This window comes from Monodelphis domestica, chromosome 3 (assembly GCF_027887165.1).
Source record: "Monodelphis domestica isolate mMonDom1 chromosome 3, mMonDom1.pri, whole genome shotgun sequence".
In the NCBI taxonomy this organism is placed as follows: Eukaryota; Metazoa; Chordata; class Mammalia; order Didelphimorphia; family Didelphidae; genus Monodelphis; species Monodelphis domestica.
Genome location: NC_077229.1, coordinates 57,607,801 through 57,630,586, shown reverse-complemented (window position 1 = coordinate 57,630,586; position 22,786 = coordinate 57,607,801). Strand labels below are relative to the sequence as shown.

General features: G+C 40.6%; 1 pseudogene; it reads left to right on the top strand.

Moving 5' to 3' along the window:
* The first annotated feature begins 383 nt into the window (after window positions 1-383).
* LOC100618835 (RING-type E3 ubiquitin-protein ligase PPIL2-like) overlaps window positions 384-22,786 on the top strand; it is a 141,246-nt pseudogene continuing 118,843 nt past the window's right edge.

Sequence of the window (22,786 nt, the reverse complement as noted above, 5' to 3'; positions counted from 1 at the left end):
CCCCCCATAATAGATTCTTTTTTTTTTTCTGGATACTATACATTTTTAAATTTAAATTTTATTTTATTTCATCAATTTAGAACATTATTCTTTGGTTATAAGAATCATATTCTTTCCCTCCGTCCCCTCCAGCCACCCTTCTCATAGCAGATGCGCAATTCCACCCCATAGTAGATTCTTAATGAATTAAATATTTTGTCATCATCCTGAATATCATAGCTCTAGGACTGGAAAGGACTGTTTGGAGGCCATCCAGTTTAACCTCTTTTGAGAGATGAGGAAACTGAGGCCCAGAGAGGATCAGTAACTTGCCTGTGATCATGTGGATAGTAAGTGTTCACAGGTGGAATGTAAAACCAGGTCCTTGGATCCTCAAGCCAGTGATGGGTCCAATGCCTGATGATGCCACCCTGCCCCATCTTGGGTCTCGTGGGCTTGTTGCTCTCATCAAGATCCAGCTGCGGTTGGTAACTGTGCTCTCTGGAGCAGAGAATTTGAATTTCTAGGCAAGCTCCATGTTTTGTTGCAGGATAATGAGAGAAAACTTATTTTCTTTCTTTCTGGTGGGCACACGCTCAGGCAGCGCATTTTATGACATCGACGATATACAGTCCCACAAAAGCAGCCGTTCCCTCCCGGTCTAACGCCATTGCCTAGGGTTCTCTTGCGCTGGGTTTTATATTCCTCTCTTTCAGGGGCGGCAGAAGTGATACCATCCATCTCCTGGCACCTTATAAAACCCCATTAGACACTCTCAGCACATTAGCCTGCCATGTTTCAATGAGAAATACTGCCTGCTCCCCTTTCCTGGCTAAGTATGCTGTTGGGAAAGTGGAACCCCAGCGAGCAGATGAGAACTGCTGGGAGTGGGGTGTTAACCGAAGCTCTCCATTTTCTGGGGCTCTACCTCGCTTTCTTTAGATATCATATAATGCAAACCCATTTCCTTTTCTGCCAAGCCCTGATCTCATTTCTCCTGAATAATGGCCCATCTTGCCACAAACCTCTGGGAGTGAATAAGCCAGTGATTAGGCATGCTAACTAGACTTGGGCACAATTAGCTATCTAAGAGGCAAATGAATAAGCCTGGTAATGGAGTTTTCCATCCTGGATGAGTCCTAAAATGTATGGAAAAAGATAATGGAAGCCTCAGAATTAGCGCTCAGCTCTGATTTGTTCTGGTAATTAATTGAATGAAAGTTAATAAACTTTGTAGGGAGATTAGCGATAGTGTGAGCTTCTCGGGAATCTATTGCAGATGAAATTCTGATTTTCCCCTGAGAGCTGACTGCAGTCACACTATGAATGCCTTTAATTTGTGAGGAGCCCTTGGCCTGCTAGAGAGGGAAAGGAAACCCCCACCGTTTAGAAATCCTCTGATCTTGTGTCTGAGCCCAGGGGGGAGACAGGAAGCTAGCAGAATGTATCACCGATATCAGATGGACAGGCGTGAGGTGCCTGCTCCATGTGGGACGCTGGACTAGGTGTTTGGAATCTGAGGCAAAAATAAAGTGGTACTGGAGGGCTTATGGGGTGTGTGTGTGTGTGTGTGTGTGTGTGTGTGTGTGTGTGTGTGTGTGAGAGAGAGAGAGAGAGAGAGAGAGAGAAAAGAGACAGAGACAGAGAGACAGACAGAGACAGAGACAGAGAGAGACAGAGAGAGACAGAAAGAGAGAGAGACAGAGAGACAGAGAGAGAGACAGAGAGAGAGACAGAGAGAGACAGAGAGAGACAGAGAGAGAGAGAGAGAGAGAGAAAAGAGACAGAGACAGAGAGACAGACAGAGAGACAGACAGAGACAGAGATAGAGAGAGACAGAGAGAGACAGAAAGAGAGAGAGACAGAGAGACAGAGAGAGAGACAGAGAGAGACAGAGAGAGACAGAGAGAGAGACAGAGAGAGAGAGAGAGAGAGAGAGAGAGAGAGAGAGACAGAGAGAGAGACAGAGAGAGAGAGAGAGAGAGAGAGAGACAGAGAGAGAGAGAGAGAGAGAGAGAGAGAGAGAGAGAGAGAGAGCAGTGATACAGTCAGTTCTGTGTTTTAATAATAACAATTTGGCACAGTGTACAGGATTTCTTGGAAAAGCAAGGGTCCTGGAGGAAGAGAAACTCTTTTGAGGTTATTACAATAGTCCAGACTGGAGGTGACAAGGTCCTGAACAAGAGTGTTGGTCAAGTGAAGGTCAGAGAAGTGACAAAGAAAGTCTTCTTGTCCGTTTTGAGCGATTCTTTAACAAGAAAGTAGGCAGTATCCAAGGCAATGATTTTCAGGGATGATATTTTGTCTGTGTGGTAATAGGTGATTCTGTGTGTGTGTGTGAGAGAGAGAGACAGACAGAGACAAAGAGAGAGACAGAGAGAGACAGAGAAAGAGAGAGAGAGGGAGAGGGAGAGAGATGGAGGGAGAGAGAGACAGAGACACAGAGAGAGAGACAGACACAGAAAGACAGACATAGAGACAGAAAGACAGAGACAGAGAGACACAGAGAGAGAAAGAGTCAGAGAGAGAGAGAAGAGAGAGAGAGAGGAGGGAGAGGGAGAGGAAGATAAAAGAGGGGGGGGGAAGAGAGGAGAGAGAAAGAGAGGACAAATAGACAGAGAGGGAGACAGATAGACAGATAGAGAGGGAGATAGACAGGGAGGGAGACAGAGATACAGAGACACAGAGAGACAGAGAGACAGGGAGACAGAGAATGAGAGAGCCACAGAGAGAGCCACACAGAGAGAGCGTACAGTGGAGGAGGAAGAGAGTGAGAGGAAAGAAAGGAAAATGAAGCTGTCTGCTTGTCTCAGGATTCCTGGGGTTTGGGCTCCTTCATGAGCTTTAACTCAGGTCACTGAGCTGGTCTTCCATCTGCAGGCTCAGAGCTTTGATTTTATCAGTCCTTGGGGGATTGACTTATTCATAGCAATCAAACTCACCGGACACTGTCAGGTACACAGGAAAAGCAGGCTGTTCATTTCTACTGAGAGACAGGTGCACCTGCAACCAAATTTCTCCCCTGGGTCAGTCAGCCATGTTGGGAAAACTACTTACTTGGTGAGCAGTTAGAGCAGAGAGTTAGATGATCTTAAGGCATGTTGCCTTCAATTTTTCATAACCAGAAACTTTGTTTTTTAGTGTAAGGATAGACCTAGGGGTCTGGGCACCCCGGATGAACAAATACAGAGGAAGGGAGGGAGTGCTGGCATATAGAAGTGACTGTCTTGCCCAAGAGTGACTCACAGACCATGGAATGGAATCAGTCAGAGTATCAGAGAGTCTCAGGGTTGGAAATGATTTCATAGACCATCTAGTATTACTTGTATGTGGATAGGAATCCCTTTTGGGCCTTTCCTAAAAAGAGGCCACTCAGCCTCTGCCTGGACACCTCCCATAGCCTCTCAAGACAGCCAGTTCTACTTTTAGTTCTTAGGAATTCTTTCCTTATGTTGGGCTTTAATCTACCTCCCTGGTACTAATATTTCTTTTTGTAGACGATTTTCCTTTCTTCCCATTTTTCTTTTTCAGCGAATAAGCATTTATTTCCCCCTCCACTTTCCCTCTCCAGTTTAAAAAAGGAAAAAAAAAGTTACAAAGCAATTGTAACAAATGTCTGCACCAGCCATGTTCAATTACAATTACAATGTCATTCTGCATCCTGAATCCCTCATCTGTCATCAAGAAAGAGGTAGCTTGGATCACTGATCATAGTTCTGCCTTCTTGTGCTAAGAAAGAAGTAAATAGGAATGGTATAGTGGGAAGAATTCCATCTCTAAGAGGACCTGAGATCAGATAGCACCTCTGACATGAACTTTAATACTATTTAATACTTTTGTATAACACTTTAATGTTTGTGAAATTCTTTAGAGATCCTGTGAAGTAGGTGCTATTATCACCCCCATTTTACAGATGAGCAACCTGAGGCCCATGGTCACAAAGCTAATAATTCTACCTCAGTTTTTCCTCATTCAAAATCTAGTGTTTGAATCTCCATACTACAAGGCTGTCATGTCCTGTCCTCCTCCCCCATAAGTGGGGCTAACCTCCCATTTCCTGTGGCCAGTCTTTATAGAATATGTTCTGAAGTTTCCTTGAAATCTCAATCATTTTTCTCCTTTTCTCCCATCTGAGTCCTGATTCTTTGGGACTTCTATTGCTTCTAGGAGCAGATTAAAAGTACTCTAGTTCACATTTAAAGCCCTTCATAACCTATCCCCTCCTACCTTTCAAGTCTTCTTATTTATACCTTACTCTCTGACATGTACTCTTTCATCCAAGTGACACTGGCATCCTGGCTGTTTCATAAACAAGATCCTCCATCTCTGGGGGCTCTGGACACTTTCTCTACACTTGGAATACTCTTCCTCTTCCACTCTGACTACCAACCTCACTTGCTTCATGTGAGTCCTAGTGAAAGTCCTACCCACCAAAGGAAGCCTTCCCCAACCCCTCTCAATTCCAGTGCCTTCCTCTGTTAATGATCTATTTGTGTAATTTGCTTTGTTGTGAGGGTAGCCATCGGGTCATGGACCCCTGGTGAACTAGGACTTTGCTCACCCAGCATGTGAAGACTGCTTCGGCTGAACAGACGGAAGAAACCAATACGAAGGTTCAACGGCTGAGAGGGCGATGCAGCAAAGCACTGTGGAGTGCTTAGGGCGTGTTGGAGCACAAAGGACAACACGGCCATCTGATGCAGCTGAGGAAGTTTCCAGGTGTAACGACTTTTCGTGCCATTGGACCCAGGCTTCCAACGCCGAGAGAGTGGGACTGTCTCTGTGCATTGACTTTTCCACTTAAATCTCCTTCACGCACAAGTGTCTTTGTGCACACTCATCTACATCACAGATGAAAGCACACAATGACAAACGTCATCCTCGGTTACCGAGAGACTACTACTATATTTGTTGTTATATTGGCCACCCTGACCCATTAGATTGGGAGATCTTTAAGGTCAAGGAGTGTCTTTTCCTCTTTTTGTATGCTCAGCACTTAGTACAGTAATAATAATAGCACATAATAATAGGTACTTAATACATGTTTATTCAATTGAACGGAAGGGAGAGCTCAAGTTCGGATTCTTTCATGAAGACTTTCCTTCTACTTGGTCAAGTCTATAATGACCACTTCCTCTTCCAAACTCTCACTGGGGGTTCTGTCTATATTATACTTTTGATTTTCATCTATTACCTGGTATTATTAGCTTTCTTGTTATGTATTTGTCCTGTTTATTCAACCATAGGATGTAATAATAATACTCAAATGAATCTGTGAACTCATCAATGTGCGTATTCAAATAATATTTTTCATGATGGTTCATTTCATGCATTTCTTGTCCATGTTCTCCTTTAATTTTAGCACAGCTACTCTGCTCCCCAAAATTCTGGGTACCTTCCTTAAGCCTTCTCTTCTAAACATATCACATGGACTTCTCACTGGTTTCCTCTCACTCTTGTCGTATGACCCACCCATCTTTTTCAATCGAGCTTTTTCTCAGTGACACATTATTTCCCTCGTCTTCTTTTATTATTTCTTGTGAGTAATGCACTGTAGGTTGTTGGAGTTTACCATGTACCTCTCTTTTGCCTTTGGGGTGATCCTTAACTCTAATTCTTTGGACATTGTGGTATTCCACGACCGATAGTTATACAATAGCCAGTAAATTATTGGTATTAAAAAGAAAGATCAAGGGTAGCTACATGGCTCATGAATTGAGAGCCAGGTCCAATTGGGTTGAAATCTGGTTTCAGACATTTCCTATCTGTGTGACATTGGGCAAGTCACTTAACACCTATTGCCTAGCCCTTACTCTACTTACTTACTTACTACTTACTTACTTACTTCTAACTTGGAACCAATACTTAGTATTGGCTCTAAGGCAGAAGGTAAGGGTTTAAAAAAATAAATAAAAAGAAGGACCTTGGTTCTAGGGAGAAACTTGGGTTAATTAAAAGGAACTTTGCAGTTTCCCAAAGTCCACTCAGCCATCTCTCCTCCTGCTTCAACTCTTGGTTCAACTGTCATATGTGTATTATATATATATATATATAATATATAATCACATACTAATATGATAGAAATACATACATATGTATATGAATCACATGTATATTTATATGTATATCCATCCATTTTCAGCTTTCCATTTATAAACCCAAACTTCATAGATTGTCTACTAAAGTGCGTATCCTAATTTAGATAATAGCTATTCTTCATCCACTGAGTTGACTTTTCCCAAGTGGATAGTAAAACCAAACTCTTTAGAATAATTGTATATCTCATCAAGGAGCATTGGAAATGCTCTGGAACTTCATTCAAATCAGTACAATTTCATTTGCAAATAGGAACTTATGGAAGATCTCATCATCGTGATGGGAGTTATTAAACCCTAGAAGTCGGTGAGGAGGCATCAAGAAAAGTCTCTTGAAGGAGGTGGCACCTGAGGAGAGTTAAGGGTTCCAAGAGGCAAAGGAGGAAAGAGCAGTTTAGACTAGTGGGGACAGCATTTTTAAAGACATAAGAGGTGGGAATTGGAGTGTCATATATGAGAAAAATCAGGTAATTTGTTTTGGTTGGATCATAGAACATGTGAAGGGACTTCACATGAACTTGGAGAGAGAGAGAGTCTGGAGTAAGATAATAAAGGGCTTTAAATGCTTAATGAAGGAAGTTATATTTTGTATTACAGGCAATGGAGATCCATTGTGGCTTCTTGAGCAGAGTAGTGACATAGACAGACTTGCACTTTAGGAAAATCAGTTGATTCTAAATATAGATAAAGCCTGATTAGTATAAATAATGAATTTCATTAAATGGTCACAGATATTTAAATTCTCATTATTTTAAACTATAATTATATAAAATTCTTTCATTGCTTGAAACCCAATGGAAACATAATAGTGCAAATTCAAATAATGCAACTACTTCACAGGATTCATTTATTTGTACTCATTGAGACCCAACTATATTTGATCCTACAACCTCATGATGCTGTGATATTTTCCTCTCCTTTAGATACCTTGAGACTTGTTTTCCTCAATGCCTTCAAAACAGCATTGCCTCTGCCAGCCTCCAGCAGTGAATCTCCACAGTGTATACATAGGCTATCCCAGCTGCTTTCTGTATCTTCATTTTCTCCAGTGCTGGTTCCACTTCCTCGATAAGCCCATCTAGGTCTGAGATGTTAGCTTTAAAATGCAGCAGCTCCATTGCTCTCAATGATGAAACGATTTTGATATAATAGCTTTTTCTCAGATCTTTTCCATCTTTTATCAATTTGTTGTTTTGCTTCCAATTTCATCCTTAAATGCCCTCTAAATGACTTTGCTTAGCTGGTTCTCTTGCCAAAACTTTCTATAAACTGATTATTCCCTTCATTGCTTCTCTCTGTTTTATGAGGAAATGTTTCTTATTCGCTTTTATTTTATTCCTTTTCTAGACTTTATAAAAGAGTTTATGATCTAAATCAGAGGTATCCTTGGCTGCCACATCTTTCCACTGAGCAAGTAATTCAAGTGTTTTGCTGACTAAGACTGTTTTTAGTATTTTTTTGGTCTCCTTGTTATAACAATTGATTTTCACTGAATAAACTTGTATATGAAATTGTTAGTCAGTGTTTCTATATCCTTTACTCCAGTGTTGTCAAACTCAAAAAGAAATGGGGGACCACTAAACCATAACAAGGATCCCTGCACACTGCTTATTGATTTAGTTTTAAAATGTAATGTTATCAATGTTTTATTGTATTTCTATTTATCTTATTTAATATTTCCCAATTATATTTTAATCTGGTTCAGTCCCACTAGGGAACATTGTGGGTCCACAAGCTGTGCATCTGACACCTCTATTTTACTTCATCCATTTTAGGCACCAGTAATTTATTTCAACAGGCATGATTAGAGTTCTTTTAACTACTTGACATCTTTTGAGGCAGCATGAGGTAGTGAGTAAAGCACTACACTGGATCAGGAAACTTGGGTTCAAATTCCCCCTCTGTCACTTACTTAACCTTGGGGAAATTGATTAATCTCTGCTTCAATTTTCTCATATGTAACATGAAGGATTTGGACTTAGTGGCCTGTTAGGTCTCTTTTAACCCCAAATATGATCTTTTCTTCATTTTAATTCTTTTTTTTCAAACTTGTATTGATTTTGGTCTTTGCTCTAACAAGTCAGTGGTCTAACTGTACACAGACAGTTGATTCAGGAATGATTTTCACATCAGTACTGAGTCACTAACTGTAAAATACACCCTTTCTTCCTTCCCTCCTTCCTTCCTTCCTTCCTTTCTTCCTTCCTTCCTTCTTTCTTTCTTTCTTTCTTTCTTTCTTCTTTCTTTCTTTCTTTCTTTCTTTCTTTCTTTCTTTCTTTCTTTCTTTCTTTCTTTCTTTCTTTCTTTCTTTCTTTCTTTCTTTCTTTCTTTCTTTCTTTCTTTCTTCTTCTTTCTTTCTTTCTTTCTTTCTTTCTTTCTTTCTTTCTTTCTTTCTTCTTTCTTCTTCTTCCTTCTTCCTTTCCTTCCTTCCTTCCTTCCTTCCTTCCTTCCTTCCTTCCTTCCTTCCTTCCTTCCTTCCTTCCTTCCTTCCTTCCTTCCTTCCTTCCTTCCTTCCTTCCTTCCTTCCTTCCTTCCTTCCTTCCTTCCTTCCTTCCTTCCTTCCTTCCTTCCTTTCCTTCCTTCCTTTCCTTCCTTCCTTTCTTTCTTCTTCTTTCTTTCTTATCTTTCTTCTTTCTTTCTTTATTCTTTCTTTCTTTCTTTCTTTCTTTCTTTCTTTCTTTCTTTCTTTCTTTCTTTCTTTCTTTCTTTCTTTCTTTCTTTCTTTCTTCTTCTTTCTTTCTTTCTTTCTTTCTTTCTTTCTTTCTTTCTTTCTTTCTTTCTTTCTTCTTTCTTTCTTTCTTTCTTTCTCATCACCGCTTAGCTGCATATTAAAGGACACAAAGTGGTGTAGTAGAAATTCTGCTAAATTTGGAGTCAGAATCCCCAGAGTTTGAATTATTTTTTGTTACTTTTGTAAGAGAGGAACTGGAAATAATCTTAGAGCAGATCTGGGAAAAAGGTCTGGGAAAGCCATCAGAGTGGGGTTGTCAGGGAGAGCCAAGAAGGAAGAAAATCCATCCTCTCTCTCTCTCTACTTGACTCAACTCCATCTTTATCTCACTGGTCCTGACCCAGGAGGGAGGGAAGACTCCATTCTCTCCCTGCCCTCATATTGCAATTATATTACACTTTTATACCTGTATAACCAGGGTCGTTATTTTCCTGGCTGGCTAGATAGCTGAGGGGAAGAATCAAGGTAGTATAAAAAAGAGATAGGGGCCCCAGATAGGGGATGGCATGATTGAGGAGAGCAAAATCACCAATGTCCAGTTACTGGTGAAGATGGCCTAGCACAGCTTGTCCAAGAGCTCTAGGATTAGTAGGCTCCCCCCTTCCCAAATGGCTAGCTGTCTCCACTGTGTTCATTGACTAGGGGAACAATCCCAATGGTAGTCTCCTCTGTCATCAACCACAGTTTACTGAAGAGCCAGAAGAGAAATTTATTGCCAGAGACTTGGGTAGTCACAATAGTCAACATAAGAAGCAGGTATGATTTTTAATCAATCTAAATGAAACTTAAGAATGGGTGTTTTGGGCCTTATCTCCCCTCTATGTTTTGACCAAACTAGATTCTTTGCTCTCTTAATGACTGGGATTTTCTATCTGTAACCACGAAATATGGTTTGCCAAGACTGTGAATTGCCAAAACTGTAAAAGGTTTTGGCCAAACTGTAAAGATAATTTTTAGTGTCTTGATTTATATTAAAAATAAGTGGTCGCCATGGGAAAATTCCCAAATATGAAAATACCCAGTCAGCTGGTTTTATGGAGATTTTAATTAATACAACTGAAGGAATTAAGGTGAGTGGGTGAGTGAGAGAGAGAGAGAGAGAGAGAGAGAGAGTTTGCCAAGACTGTGAATTGCCAAAACTATAAAAGGTTTTGGCCAAACTGTAAAGATAATTTTTAGTGTCTTGATTTATATTAAAAATAAGTGGTCGCCATGGGAAAATTCCCAAATATGAAAATACCCAAGTCAGCTGGGTTTTATGGAGATTTTAATTAATACAACTGAAGGAATTAAGGTGAGTGGGTGAGTGAGAGAGTGAGAGAGAGAGAGAGAGAGAGAGAAGAGAGAGAGAGAGAGAGAGAGAGAGAGAGAGAGAGAGAGAGAGAGAGAGAGAGAGAGAGAGAGAGAGAGAAGAGAAAATAGTAGGAAGGCCTGAGCCTTAAGGGAGAGCAAATCAGTTTTTATCACTCACCACAAGATTGTCTTCAAGCTGGGTTCTTCCTCTCTGAACAGAAATTAGCCTCCAAATTGAATTCAAATCATAACTGAACTCAATTGCCCTGAACTTGTTCCTTTGCAAGAGATTTTTCTCTTATGTCACCTCCCCTAAATTTTCACATTTACCAATCACAGTAGACACTTTTCCCCAGGACTGCCCATTCTTAGTTCTTATCTTCTTTGGTTCTCACCTTCTCTGGTTAGACTAAAATTTCACACCTCTTTTGTTAAGCTTGTCTTTTGTAAGTTGATTGACCTTTTAGTTATTAATTTAACCTTTATAGGTACTTAGCACCCTTTTGTATTAGATCTAAAAATAGACCTAGCTTAAGGTTCTAACTTTACTATTAAGTATGAGTTAGGGACTTTTCATTGTTCAATCAGGAGTTTACAACTTTATCTTCCCCTAAGGCACTGTCTGAGCAGGGTGGAGTAATTTTAAAGTTCTCAATACATTCCTGACCAAGTACCTCCATTGTAGAAAATGGGGAATAGCTTAATCAAATCTTATGAAGTAGAGTCTGAGCAATTTTAAGATTCACACATCTGTGCTGCTGTGGAATCTTCTATGTATTGTCTTCCTTTCCTAGAATGTGAGCTCTTTGAGAACAGGGACTATCTTGCTTTTCTATTTGTATTTCCAGCATTTAATATAGTGCCTGGCATGTGGCAAGCACTTAATGAATGCTTTTTCATTCTTTCATTCATTTGTTCACTCATTTGATACACATTTAAAACATTTATTTAGTGCTCATTATATTACCAAGTACTGGTGAGGGGGTAGAGAAATCTGGAAAGAGATTAGTGGTGCTGGGAGTGAAGAGAGTGTGATATAAGGGACATTCATTCAATCATCTATTTGAATATTTCCTCATTTGAAGGAATTGGTGTAGAATATCTCAGATTCCTTCTAACTTGTGATCTTCTTACTATAATAATATAGAGAGCCAGGCCTAGAAATGGGAGGTCCTAGATTCAAATCTGGCCTCAGATACTTCCTAGCTGTGTGACCCTGAGTGAGTCACTTAACCCACATTACTTAGCTTTTACCGCTCTTCTGCCTTAGAACCAATACACAGTATTGATTCTAAGATGGAAGGTAAAGTTTTGTAATAGAAAATTAGAATAATTAATACTTTTGTCACAAGACAACCCTTCATATACTTGAAGAATGCTATTCTGTTGCTCCTCCCCCTTGACCTGAGTTTTTTCTTCAGGCTAAACATATCCATTTTCTTTAACCAAATTCACATCTGAAATGGACTTAAGGTCCTTCACCATCCTGATTGCTCTCCTCTGGATAGTCTCAAACTTCTCAATGTTCTGCTTAAACTATGGCACCCAGAATTTGGCATGATATTTCAGATGAGTCTTCATCTTCCTGGAAGTTATTCTATTCTCATTGTAGCCCAAGGCCACATTAGCTTCTTTAGAGAATACATCATATAGTTGACCCAAATTGAGCTTAAGGTCCAGTCCAACTCATGATCTTTTTTGGTACAACTGCTTTCCTCTTATGCTTCTAACATCATATACCTGTCAAACTGACTTTTTGAAACTGTGTTGGATTTTTGTGGAAGAGGCATGAAGAGAGAGAGGATTTACAAGTCAAGACATGCAAGAAACAAAACTGGGGACCTGATCTGCAAAATTAAGGTGAAGATTCCAAACAGAATGTTCCCAGGAGGAGGCAGTTGAAGCTGGCCAGGGAGAAAAACTGGGACTCTGATTCTCTCTCTCTAGGGGTGGCTGACCAAGAAAGGAGAGAAAAACTGGGACTTTGGCTCTGGGTTTTTCTGACCAAGGGAGGCAAGCCTGGCTGAAGGGGAAAGAAGCTGAACTGATCCTATTAGCTTCTGTCCCAGGCTGAAGGACCCTGGGGGTACTTCTGGAGTTAGGCTGAGAGACCTTGGTGGTTTTGTGAATTGAAAGAAGAAAAGAAGACTTAACAGTTATCCTCCATCTCTCTGACTGTCCCCCTATCATATCTGTGACTTCCCAAACCCTTATAATCTTCATTTTAGATTAGGGAAATCCTCATCCCTCTCACCTCAGTTTCCTTGTCATGTTATCCCCATAAACCCCTTACCTGAGAAAAGAATGGAAGAAGTTTTTCCTCATAAATATCATAGTCCATTCAGTGGGCATGGGATGGAGGGGTGGGGGGCGAAGCCACAAGCTTCAAAAGAAACTGGGAGGGAGAGGGTTGAAAAAGGGAGGGAGTGAAGGCAGGAGGAGGTTAGGAAATGTATTGATTTACTAGTCATCAGTAGAGATCATTAGGCAAACCCCAGAGCATCCCCCTGTGGTAGCATCCCTCCATCTCAAGCAACATCTCTCATCTATCCCCATTTTATTTTATTTTATTTTTTATTTTTTTTAAACCCTTACCTTCCACCTTGGGGTCAATACTGTGTATTGGCTCCAAGGCAGAAGAGTGGTAAGGGCTAGGCAATGGGGGTCAAGTGACTTGCCCAGGGTCACACAGCTGGGAAGTGTCTGAGGCCAGATTTGAACCTAGGATCTCCCATCTCTAGGCCTACCTCTCAATCCACTGAGCTACCCAGCTGCCCCCTATCCCCATTTTAACTAGGTAGTCCTCAAGTGTCCTCATACTAGTGGCAGTTATCTAGCCTGCCAGAGTATCCAGTTACCACAACAAGTAAATAGTCACACAGATCATCCTTTCTATTACAATTGGCACCCCAAGTCTGACTGTACCCCACGATCCTTACAAGCAGGGTAGTTAAGGAAGAAAGACAATATGTTCAAACAAATTGTTTTTGGTGTGGTGGTCATTGCAGCCATTGCCTATTTTTGGGTATATCACTTACTATATAGCAAACTTACTCATATGGTAGTGGAAACAATTGATTATGTAGGCAACATTACAATGTCTATTTTGCAGTTGCCATTCCAAAACGAACTGGTACTCTGGCAAGTCCTGGCACAAGTGTATGTACTCTTTATGGCTGTCCTGCAGACTCTAGCCCAACTTAAGAAGATCTTTAGATTTGTGGTTCCCCTTAAGGCATTACATTTTACATTTATTTTTATCTTATTAGATTCAACCTAGAGTTCATCTTTGCTCCTGTCATCTCGTGTTTTAGTTATTCCTTCCAGCATTGTGTCATCTCATCTGCAGATCTGATGCACACACCTTTATCTTAGTCATTAAAAAATGTTAAACAGCACTGGAGACTTTTGTTATATGTCAGTATCGCATCATTTCAACTACTGTGCTCATTGAGTAGGTCATCTAAACAGTTTTGTATCAACTTAATTATATTACCATCTAATCCATATCTCTCCATTTTCTTTCTTTTTTTTTTTTTTTAAATAAAAACCCTTACCTTTTGTCTTGGAATCAATGCTGTGTATTGATTTCAAGGCAGAACAGTGGTAAGGGCTAGGCAATGGGGGTTAAGTGACTTGCCCAGGGTCACCCAGCTGGGAAGTGTCTGAGGCCAGATTTGAACCTAGGACCTCCTGTCTCTAGGCCTGGCTCTCAATCCACTCAGCTACCCAGCTGCCCCTTATCTCTCCATTTCCTGCACAAGAATAGTATGACATACTTAATCTAAAGCATTGCTAAAATCTAGGTGAACAATAATCAAATTATTACTCTCATCTGTAAGTTTGGTGGGGCATATGGGGTGTTTAGGGAAGACTAGCACCTCTGGTAGGAATGCTTGTCAAGCTCTTTTCAGGGCTCCTCATCCTCCTTTGGTGTCTGCCTGCCACCCAGCTCTCACCTGTGGCTCTAAGAAGCATAGTTTGCCTAGCAGGCACACCCTGATAAAACCATCTTGGCAGGCAGGCTAAACCAGGTTGTGAGTAACTAACCAGCCTCAAATCCGTTGGTGAGTTAGGGGAGTTCTACCTCAGGTATGAAGATTTCATATATGAAGATTTCCCCTGGTAGAAGGTGGAAGGGGTGGATGAGAACAATGTGTTCCAGTGGTCATTAAGGAGGTGGAAACAGGCTCTGTGAAGTGCTTAGATCTTGGTTAGACATGGAAGAAGCCAAGGTCATCCACTGCATCCCCGGCCATCACCATTTGTTTTGAGTTTTGTCTTGCCATTGGACTTTGATGACTTTTGAAGAGAGAAGGAAGCTGCACAACTCTGTCCCAGTTAAATCCAATTTATGTGTGAGTCAAGAGATATCACCAATCATGTCATTTTGGTCCTCTTCAAGTATGAAGGAAAACAATCAACCTGTAAGTTTGGTAATTATGTTAGTTAATGAATTTCTTGTTCATCAGTCAATCAATAAACATTCGTTAAATGTTTACTATTTTCAAGGCATTGTGTTAAGTGCTAGAGATACAAAAAGAGGCAAAAGACAGTCCCTGCCCTCAAAGAGTTTCCAGTCTAAATGTGGCGGGAAACATGCAAACAAACCATTTATTTATTCACCACCATTACTACCGTCACTATCACTACCACTACTAGTACTAGGACTGCTAGTACTATTACTATTACTATCACCACCACCTCCACCATCACCACCACTATTAGTTCCTTACTGACTACTCTCTAACCTGATACTTCTGTAGTTTTGCTACATCATACTTGGATGGACCCATGGTTTCTTTGTCTTCAGAGCATCTAGTTTTCTCTTTTTTTTAAAATAAAGAGCCTCAAATCTGTTTTTGTAGTGCATAGCTATCCCTTTTCTCTCCTTTCTTTGTGTAGCACTCTTTCACTTGTCAGCACTCACACATTTGATTTCTCTGAAACAAAGATCTGACCTGTGATGCTCCTCTCCTGCTCAAAAAATCACCAATGCCTTCCTATTGAATCTAAGATTAAAATACAAAGTCATCAGCCATTTGTAGCTCCCCCGCCATAATATACTCCCCACAGATCATTACTGACTTATTTCACATTTCTTCTTTCATTCACTCTTTGGCCAACTACCTGTTCCCCACGCGTGCTCTTGAACCACTTGCCCCTTTGCATAATACAAGTGATCCTCCCAGTCTGAATTGCACTCTTTGCTTACTTCTTTTCAGAATCCTCTGATGTGCTTTCAGGGACTTTGGGGCTTTCCATCTGCCCTGTATCTGCACCTTCCTATCTGTTCTGTGTTTCCCAGTTAGAATGTGAGGTCTTTGATAGAAGAGACTGTCCCTTTTCTGTTTCCATTCTCAACATGTAGCACAGTGCTTGGCACATGGTAAGCACTTATGAAATGCTTTCCTCTATTTGTTCATTACCTGGCATCCCTTGTACCCATCAAAGCTCAGCTCACGTACCATGTCTTAAATGAGACCTTTCCTAATCTCTCTTTACTAGGTATTAGCATTTGCTCCTTCATAAAATTACTTTTTATACTTTTATATTTTAGAGGCAGAGCAAATAAGAGAACCCACATTGGATTCAGGAAAAACTGGGGTGAAATGCTGACTGGGTGTCCCTGGGCAAGTACTTGGTCTCTCAAGTGACTCAGGAATATTCTTTAAAATGATAAATTGCAAGGCGGGTGCTTCTCTTCATTGGTGTAAGGCATTTTTTTCATCAGGAGTTCCTTCCTCAGATTAAATCATGCACGTTATCCCCAACTCCTCAAAGAACTTTTATATACTCTTCATTTACTTACTCAGAGAGCTGTTGTATCTCATCCCCCCCCCCCTTCAAATTCACCCTCCACACTCCTTTAAGACAGGAACTATTTCATTTTTGCATTTGTACCTCTAGTATCTAGCACAGTGCCCAGCACAGAGAAGGGTCTCACTTTTTACACATTTGGAGAATGAGTTGAATTTTCGAGGGCCAAGCAGGCTAACATTCAGCATCATTCCTGTCATTCTCTCCTGGGCAAGTGAATGACAGTCCTTGAGTGACACTTCCTTGCTGTCCACTGCTCCATTTTCCAATATTCCTTTTCAGTCATGTAGACCCTCTCTTTCCCTCGAACACTTCATCACAAGACTCATGAGGATTTCTAAGATCATAGTTTAATCTTACTTTTGCTATATTTTACTTTTTTATTTAAACCTTTGGCTTCCATCTTGGAATCAATACTGTGTATTGATTCCAAAGCAGAAGAGTGGTAAGGATTAGGCAATGGGGGCTAAGTGACTTGCCCAGGGTCACACAGCTGGGAAGTGTCTGAGGCCATATTTGAACCCAGGACCCGACTCTCCATCCACTGAGCCATCCAGCTGCCCCCTACTTTATTGTTAAAAAACCTATAGGGCAGCATTTTGTTCTTTTCTTTTTTAAACCCTTACTTTCCATCTTAGAATCAATATTATGTATGGGTTCCAAGGCAGAAGAGTGGTTAGTGCTAGGCAGTGGGGGTCAAGTGACTTGCCCAGGGTCACACAGCTGGGAAGTATCTGAGGCCAGATTTGAACCTAGGACCTCCTGTCTCTAGACCTGGCTCTCAATGCACTGAGCTACCCAGCTACCCCATTTTGCTATATTTTAAATGAATATTTTCCTCCTAAATCTCTTACTTAGATTTAGGACCTCTAAGGCAGCTTCTGGATTGTGCAAGAAGCTGAAAAGAAAATTTCATCATACCTAAGGGGAACTTTATGAGAGTACCATGAGGGGAACAAAAGCACTTCTAGGATCTGGAGTATGTACATACTCATGGGAGAATGCACCCTCTGTCCTGGGGGGCTATTTTTTAAATAAAAAAAATTTTAAACCTAGGTTACCATAGTAAAAAAATCCATTTCCTAAAGTTAATGAAGTTAGCTGGCTAGTTGATAGCAACTTATAATCAATGGAGGGAGCAGTGGTGGGGGCTTGTGAGCTGTGGTATTAGCAAAATTACCCTGGAGCCCTTCAGGGCCTCTTAGACTTCTGTGCAGACAAATAGTCTGGCCATACTCCAGAGACTCAACCTGCCAATCTGATTGGGATTTAGGGGTGTTATTCCTAGAGTCTGTGATATGTGTGTGCGTGTGTGTATGTATATATACTTATAGACTTAAATTTAAATATATGTGTACATATTGTTTCTCCTGGTAAGCTTGAGGGCCGAGACTTCAATTTTTGTCCTTGTGCCCTCAAAGTCTCTTATAGTTCCGAGCCCAAAGAAGCCATGAAAGAAATGCTTGTGGATTGGCCAATTTGGAGGGGCATCAGGAACGGCCTCTTGAAGGGGTTTTCTTGTTTCCTAGTTCAGGGATTTTTCTCTTACACCACACTGCCTCCATAGCTAAGGCTCTGTCCTGTGGCTGGGCTAGAACCACCAAACCCCTGTAAATAGCTAACCATAGGGCCTGGCAGGTAGTTGGTACTTAATAAATGTTTTTTTTTTTTAGCTCGCTAACTTCTTGTGCCTCACAGACAGAGTTTGTGCTTTCAAGCCTTTGTGTGTGTCTGGGGAGGGTGAAAATCCAGCCCACACTGCTTTTCCTCCCCATCCCTCTTGCTTGCTGCTGTCAAGGACCTGCTCATGCCCTTCATGGGGCCTTATCAGCTTCTGATTAAATTGGCAAAAAGCTCAGGGGGAAGTCATCTTCGGTGATAAAGACAGATTCCCAGCTGGGCCTCTGCAGATCTTTGATAAAAAGAAAAGTCTGTTTTCTGACTCTGAGTCTGCCATGTTTAGCTTCTTCATTAAAACCTTAGTTTAGCCATCAGTGCCAGACTTGTGGGTCCTGGAGTCTGGTCTCAAGTCCTGGTGTGCACAGGCCTGCCATCATTTTGACAATCAAGAAATGTGGGTGACTTCTTTTAATCCCAATCCTTCTGGGATTAGTTTTGGTGGGGGAAAGGGGAGCCTACTCTCAGGTCTTGGCTGAATCCTTACAGCATCGTGAAGTCAGAGACTGAAATTGAAACTGGGGGAAGTTAAGTGACTTCCCGGTGGGGACTGCTAGGAAGTATCAGAGGCAGGGTTTGAACCCAGGTCTTCCTGACTAACAATTCCAATATTTCTCCCGCTTTAGATTGTAAGCTCCTTGAGGATAGGGTCTGTCTTTTGTCTCTTTCTGTATCCCCAATGTGTATAGCACAGTGCCTCGCACATAATGAATATGTATTATTATTTACACTCATATATGATATATGCAAATAAAAATAAATAAGTAAATATTGATTGATTGGTCTCATAGGATAGAATCAGGAACCAGGGATAGAAGTTTCAAAGAGGCGAGATTGGATGTGACATCAGGAAAAAGCTTCCTGACACTTGAAACTGTCCCAAAGTGAAATGGGTTGTCTCAGGAGGTTTTCAATCAGAGATTGGATGAAGAAGAATCTTATCTTTCAGATTTCTTTTAGGCACAAGAGAGATTAGATGACTGCCAAGGTCTCTCCTAACTTTCTGAGATTTTGAGGAAAATATGCTCTAGCTGGGCATGGTGGTCCACGCCTGTAATCCCTGTTACTGAGGAGGCTGATGGTTTGAGCTCAATTTTACTGAAGTCTAACAGATGTCCTCGCTAATTCTGGCACCATTGTGGAGAGCCTCTGGGAGTTGGGGGAGGTGGCACTAGGCTGTCTAAGGAGGAGAGAATCAGCCCATTTTGGAAATCAAGCAGGTCAAAGCTTTCATGTTGAGTAGTAGAATTGGGCTGCTGAGTAGTCATAGCTATAGCATTTCCAGTCCCAGTGAGATAAGGAAACCTAGAATAAAAAATGTAGTCTACTTTGGAATGTCAGCTACTAAAACCCATTTGTCATTAGTACCTGAATTAAGTGTGACCTCCTTATATCCATATTATTTTAATAAGTATTGTATAAAGGGGGCAGTCAGATGGCTCAGTGGATAGAGAGCCAGACCCAGAGATGGAAGGTCCTGGGTTCAAATTGACCTCAGACATTTCCTAGCTGTGTGACCCTGGACAATTCATTTCACCCCCATTGACTAGCCCTTACCTCTCTTCTGCCTTGGAGCCAATACACAGTGTTAATTCAAAGATAGAAGGTAAAGGTTTTTTTTTTTATATTGTATATAGATGAAAAGTAGGCATAGAGACCAGTCATTGTTGATATCCTCTGAGCCACCTTTTTTGGGGGGCTATTTGTAGAGTCTAAGATTTCTCTAGCTTTGATTGGTTCCTTTCCTTCAGATACATTGTCAATCAATTTCTTAATGACCTCACAAAGGTGTTCACCTGTATCCAAAGATCTGCTTTGTGTTTGCTTTCTCCATGTTTGTTCTCTTCAGTGCTATTCCCTTATTCTATAAGCACATCTAGGACTGTGACAATGTTAGAATCCAAGAATGATGGCTGTATTTTTAAAGATTTCACTTAGGATCATCAAGTAAGAGCTGAAAGACACTTTGGTGATCATCTAGTCCAGTGATCTCATTTTTCAGATGAGGGAGTAGATCTAGAAGTGAAATTATTTGTCTAAGCTCACAGAGGTACTGAGTAGCTAAGCCACCTGTGAAGATTAAATTTAACTCTCCCTTGATTGTGAAAATGAAATTAATTAACTCTTCCCTGATTGTGAAAATTAAATTAACTCCCCTGCCCATTTTTAGATTTAATCACCGAAAGTGTAAATATCCCACTTAATCATTAAGTGGGGAGGTCTGTGACCCACGTGTGCAATAGTAGATGATGAATTAGAATCAAACTGACCGCCCCATGGGCCGTCATAAGCAAAGCTTCAACTGTGATTGGTAAATGTAAAATTAGGAAGGCACAGGAAGTGAAACAAAAGAAAGTATCTTTAAAAGGGAGTTACAACTTCCTGAGTGCAGTTCTACTTAGAGTTCCTCTTGGACTTCAGCTTCTTCTGGAGTTCTGGGTTTGAGTTGGAGGCTGGTGAAGAATCTCCTGACTGGACCTGTTCCTGGTGAGATTGTCCTTGAATCTCTCCCTTTGGAGTGACATGTGGTAAGTGAAAAAGCTGACTCCATTCCTGGATTTTCTGAAGAGACCTACCTCTTGAGAGAGACTTCCCCAGGTTTGCCGAGGACTCTCCATGTTAAGGACTAAACTCCCCTGCCTGTTTTTGAGCCGGGGCCTGGAGTAAATTACTTAGTGCTTAGGCTAGATATCTTACCCTATCCTCTCCCTGATTTTCTTACTTCACTCTTTCTATATTTTGTAAATACATTTCTTTGGAATAAATTAAATTTTTGGTGACCCTATTCTTAAGTAATCCAGTCCAAACTTTTTATAATTTAATCCCTTCCCCTCCCCCCCTTACATACCCTACAAATCTAGATCCAGTATCTCTAAATATGGTACCCTTCTCTATAGTACCTTTTCTCTAGAGTAGCTTTTTCTGTCCTTGGTGATGAAAAAAGTTGATTGTAAAAACCGTTACATATTTTTCTATCTTCTTTTCTGTTTGTTGACTTCTGTCCAGTTTCATCCTTAAATGCTTGGAATGACTTTCCATAGTTGGGTCTCTCATCTAGCTTTGTTTATTTTAAAAAGTTTTTGGTTGTATGTCACCATTGTTTTCCCCAATGTCTTCCCTTCTTCAAACAGAGATCCATCCCATATAACAAATTGTATTTTTCAGAGACAAAAGAGGAAAAATCAGTATATTTGAATAATAGATTGAAAAAAATTGAAAATCTATGTAATGCATAATACTTGTTGATCTCCTTCCTCTATGAAGAGGTGGGGTAGAAGTTTTGAGCCAAGATTATCTTTTATGGCTTTTTAATATTCACTGGATTTTTTTCTTCTGGTAGTTCTTTTAATTTACATTGTTTTAGCCATTGTATAATTCATTTTCTTGGAGACTTTCTTCTTCTTAATAATATTCTTCTTATTGGGTCAAAGCCTAGTAATAGAATATCTGAGTCAAAGGGTATGGGCATTTTATTCACTTAATTTTCACAATTCCAAATTTCTTTCCAAAATGGTTATACTGATTCCCAACTCCACTAATAATGTTATCTTCTTAGGGTCCTTCCAACATTAGGATTCTTATCTTTTACAGGCTAGTCTGCTAACTTGCTGGGGAGAGGTCAAACTTCAGAGTTGTTATGACTTGTATTTCTCTTACTATTAGTGAGTTCAAGCATTCTTTTGCATGGTTGCTAATGTGTTTTAAACAAATTTTTATTGATGTCTTTTGCTTTTGTTGTTGTTCAGTCATTCCAGTTGAATCTGGCTCTTTGTTACCCCATTTGGGGTTTTCTCACTTTTTTTTTTAAACCCTTACCTTCCATCTTGGAGGCAATACTGTGTATTGGCTCCAAGGCAGAAGAGTGGTAAGGGCTAGGCAATGGGGGTTAAGTGACTTGCCCAGAGTCACACAGCTAGGAAGTGGCTGAGGCCAGATTTGAACCTAGGACCTCCCGTCTCTAGGACTGGCTCTTAATCCACTGAGCTACCCAGCTGCCCCCTCTCACTTTTTTTTAAACCCATTCTTTCCATCTTAAAATTAATATTGGTTCCAAGGCAGAAGAATGGTTAAGGTCTAGGCAATGGGGATTAAATAACTTTCCCTGGATCACATAGCTAGGAAGGTGTGGGATTACATTTGAACCCAGGACTTCTTCTCTCTAGGTCTAGCTCTTAATCTGCTTAGCCACTTAGCTCCTCTCTAGAGTTCTCTCAACAAAGATTCTGGAGTGGTTTTCCATTTCCTTCTTTAGCTTGTTTTACAGTTGAGGAAACTGAGGCAAACAGACTTAAGTGATTTGTCCAGGGTCACACAGCTAGTATGTGTGAGGGCTGAATTTGAGCTCAGATCTTCCTGACTCCAGGGCTGGCATTCTATCCACTGTGCCACCAATCTGCTTTTTGTACATTATCATAGTTTCTTCCCTACTTCCCTACTCCCATAGAGCCAGCCATAAAACAAATAGTATTTTTTAAAGACATGAAGAGGAAAATCAATAAAACTGATCAATAAATTTTCAAATCATCTAGCTTTCTTTAAACTAATTTTCCTTCTATTGTCTCTCTCTGTTTTATGAGTTGATACTGCTAATAAGAGCCAGGGCTGGGACTTCAACTTGAGTTTTGTGGCTCTCAGACAATGTTCTTTCAACTCAATAAACCATTCCACAAACATTATTAAGTATTTTCAGTGAGGAGAACACAGCACAAGGCCCTGGGGGGAGATACAAAGTTAACGTAAGACACAGCTCCTTCTCTGTGGGAATTAACATTCTAATAGAACAGGATACAAACTGAAATAACAACAATATACAAAATTATATGACAGATTCATGGAGAGAAATGGTGAGACCCTTGATTCAGCAGAATAGGAAGCTCCCTCATGAGGAAACTCCTGTCAATGTAGAAGGGCAATTGCTCTGCCATTCTATAGTCTTAGACACTTGCCTGGCCACGAAGATGTATTTCATGCCACAGATTGGGCATAGCTTACAGACCTTTGATCTGTATTTTGGGCTCATACAATAAAGTCAGGTCCTTGGCTCAGGATGTTGTCTTTTAATTTCTTTGGGTCCCTCTCTGAACCTCAATTTCTGCATCTGTAAAATGGGCATGTCTGTGACTGGTAGAGGTACTATACCTGTCCTGGGATTGTACGGTAAGAATCAACTTTCTCATTTTAGATCCTTGGA